Consider the following 3870-nt stretch of genomic DNA (forward strand, 5'->3'; position numbering starts at 1 on the left):
CAGAGAGAGGGATTGAGCATTTCAGCTTGTTGCTGAACACTTCTCTCTGGGCACTGAGTTAAGCAGCAGATTCCGTAGTGTAGCGGTTATCATGTTTGCCTTACACGCGAAAGGTCTCTGTTGCGAGCCTGGGCGGAAACATTATTTGTGAAGCAAAAGCTTGTCTGCAATAAAATTGAACAAAAGCAGTCCAGGGTACATTGTCGCATGAGCAATGAACATTTTAAAACTAATCTACTCAAATACAGAGTGTGTAAAATCAGATCGGGGATAAAACTTCAACAAGGGTTAAAGTTTCACTAATTATTAAAGTTCAGTTGTTGAAATTTCGATTGTCCCTGTTTGCATTGCTTTCATTCTGTGAAACAACACTATCGGTTTATACCATCAGATCTTGCAGAGAAACATAGAAACATAGAAAATAGGTGCAGGAGTAGGCCATTCGGCCCTTCTAGCCTGCACTGCCATTCAATGAGTTCATGGCTGAACATTCAACTTCAGTACCCCATTCCTGCTTTCTCGCCATACCCCTTGATCCCCCTAGTAGTAAGGACCTCATCTAACTCCTTTTTGAATATATTTAGTGAATTGGCCTCAACAACTTTCTGTGGTAGAGAATTCCACAGGTTCACCACTCTCTGGGTGAAGAAGTTCCTCCGCATCTCGGTCCTAAATGGCTTACCCCTTATCCTTAGACTGTGACCTCTGGTTCTGGACTTCCCCAACATTGGGAACATTCTTCCTGCATCTAACCTGTCTAACCCCGTCAGAATTTTAAATGTTTCTATGAGGTCCCCTCTCATTCTTCTGAACTCCAGTGAATACAAGCCCAGTTGATCCAGTCTTTCTTGATAGGTCAGTCCCGCCATCCCGGGAATCAGTCTGGTGAACCTTCGCTGCACTCCCTCAATAGCAAGAATGTCCTTCCTCAGGTTAGGAGACCAAAACTGTACACAATACTCCAGGTGTGGCCTCACCAATGCCCTGTACAACTGTAGCAACACCTCCCTGCCCCTGTACTCCAATCCCCTTGCTTTGAAGGACATTTGAAACCCACAAGTTGCATTTGAAACCCAAAAACAGCTCATTAATTATTCGCTCTTCCCCAGTTCCATAGCTCAGAGGGTTATTGTCCATCCCTGGGATGCAAGCTACCTCAGCCCCGGGCCAAACCTCCCCGTGCACCGATCACAGGCTCAGGAAAACCCCGGGGGAGAGGATATCCCGATCACTGGGCCTTCCAGCAACACTGAACAAGCGCCCGGTCTGAAACTTTCCTGAGTAATAACTTGTAACTGAAGCATCCAACAGTCAGGATGGCCGAGCGGTCTAAGGTGCTGCGTTCAGGTCGCAGTCTCCTCTGGAGGCGTGGGTTCAAATCCCAATCCTGACATTCAGTGTTTTTAATTGCAAACTCATTTGTTTTGACACCACTCTGAAGTGCTTTGGGACATCCATCTCACAGAATAAAATTACTCCACTTCAATTACAAGCGGTGATATCAAAGTTACTTCCCAAACCGGGAAACGATCCCGGGTGGCTGTAGCGAAAGGAATGGTTTTGTGAAGCATTGAAAGGTGGCCTGTAAATATCTTGCACTGCTAATTTAAACTCATGGTTATAATTTGTTTAAGTGCAAAAGAAGGCAGGCTCGAAGGGTCAAATGGCCGACTCCTGCTCCTGGTTCTTGTGTTCTTGTGCAGAGCACAGAAAAGATGATTAAATTATCAGCTCTCCTTCAGTTCGCATTTATTTCATTGTGCAAAAGAAGAAAATGGGTTCATTAATGATGTTTTCCTGTGAAAGCAATATAAATTTTAAGGAACTGTAATCGACTAACATGGGGCTCAAACCCACGACCCTGAGTTTAAAAGTCTCATGCTTTACCGACTGAGCTAGCCGGGCTTCTCAACATCTACCCTGTCAATCCCCTTCAGAGTATTGTCCGTTTCAACGAGATCAACTCCGATTCTTCGAAACCCCAGAGGGAATTGGCATATTCTACACAATCTCTCATCATAGGACAGCCCTCTCATCCCAGGAATCAATCTGTTGAACCTCTGTTGCACCACCTACAAGGCAAGTGTGTCCTTCCTCAGATAAGTACTATGGCGAATATCCTGTTTTTCTGCTGATTCTACTTCCTCCTCCTTTGATAGTCCTTCTCTGTACATTCTGTATTCTGCTTGGTTCTCTACCGAAATATGAGCCTGAAGTTTATCACAAGCTTCCGTTTTTGTGTTTTAGTTGATCTTCATTCATCCACCGAGCTGTAGCTGGCTATCATGCTATTTCTGCACCCTGCATGAGAACGTGTCTAGTCGTTACCCGATCTATCTCCTTTTTGAAAGTCTCCCAATGTGCATTTACTGTTTTACCGAGAAATCTTTGGTTTCAATCTGCCTGGGCCGGATCCCTTACAACTCATAAAATTAGTCCTCCTACAGTTGGGTATTTGCACACATGATTATACCTTCTCCTTTTCCATAACTACTCTAAACCTAATGATATTGTGATCACTGTTTCCTCAATGCTCCTCCACAGAAACATGCTCTACTTAATCCATTTCCGAGATCCAGAACTGCTTTCTTCCCCATCGTGCTGGAAACATACTGATGGAGAAAGTTCTAATACAGATTTCAGGAAATCCTGCCCTGCATTTTCCCTTTGCATGGTTATTTTCCCAGTTTACGTTGGAGTCCCACATTATCACGACAGATCTTGAATCTTTCTGCATTTTATCTAAATTTACACCTCTTTATCCTTCCCACTATTAGGTGGCCGATAACATAATCGCTCATGTAACTTTCTGCAGGCACATTCACTTAAAAAAGAATGTCGGATGGGAATAGGGCCACAAATCGATGGACAAGATTAAATCACATGGAGCGAAGGAAAAATTACATAAAATATGAAATAATTACTTTGCCTCTGTATTTACCAGGGACACAGGGCAGGTGGACATGATGGTGGAATAATTTATGGGAAATTATATAACTGCAATAAATAAAGAGGAGAAATATTAAATGAACGAACCAAATGAAAGGAGGATTCAACCCCTGGTCTGGATGGATTACATCCATACACTTCAAAATAATTCAGCGAAGAGATAGCAGGAGCACTATTACAAATATTTAATGATTAGTTTGAAAAATGTGTAGTGTCAGATGAATGGCGGATAGCTAACGTAATACTTATATTTGAGATGAGAGAAAGAACATGTCCGGGGAACTATAGACCAGTCAGTGGAACTTCGGTGCTAGGAAAATAATAGAATCTCTGCTAAAGTAGAGAATAGAAGAATATCTATAAACCAAAAATATAATTATGTATAATCAGCGTGGATTCAAAAGCAAAAGTCTTGCTTGACCAACTTCTTTGATTTCATTGAAGAAGTAACAGGGAGAGTAGACCAGGGCAATGTGGACGATATAATATATTTAATCTCCAAAAAGTCTTTGATGAGGTACCACATATGAGAATAATGAATAAGGTCAGAGCTTGCGGTGTTTGTGGACAAGTCGTGGATACATCCATAAAAAGAAAATGGAGCACCAAGGGTTAATTCAAGACGGATAGTATTGAAAAGAAGTGAAGTTCTGCTGAACTGGTATCAAACCTTCGCTGGACCACACTTGCAGTACACTGTACAATTCTCATCGCCATGTTATAAGAACATAAGAACATAAGAATTAGGAACAGGAATAGGCCATCTAGCCCCTCGAGCCTGCTCCGCCATTCAATAAGATCATGGCTGATCTGGTCCTGGTCTCAGCTCCACTTACCCGCCCTCTCCCCGTAACCCTTAATTCCCTTATTGGTTAAAAATCTATCTATCTTTGACTTGCAAACATTCAATGAGCTAGCCTC

The 3870-nt window shown here is 42.5% G+C and overlaps 1 non-coding gene across 1 annotated transcript; it reads left to right on the forward strand.

The window, feature by feature from the left end:
• Positions 1-1310: 1310 nt before the first annotated feature.
• On the forward strand, positions 1311-1393 carry trnal-cag (transfer RNA leucine (anticodon CAG)). The gene has a single exon. It is a non-coding gene; the product is annotated as a tRNA-Leu (tRNA).
• The last annotated feature ends 2477 nt before the right edge of the window (positions 1394-3870 follow it).

The sequence above is a fragment of the Pristiophorus japonicus genome, unplaced genomic scaffold (assembly GCF_044704955.1).
Source record: "Pristiophorus japonicus isolate sPriJap1 unplaced genomic scaffold, sPriJap1.hap1 HAP1_SCAFFOLD_42, whole genome shotgun sequence".
Lineage (NCBI taxonomy): Eukaryota > Metazoa > Chordata > Chondrichthyes > Pristiophoridae > Pristiophorus > Pristiophorus japonicus.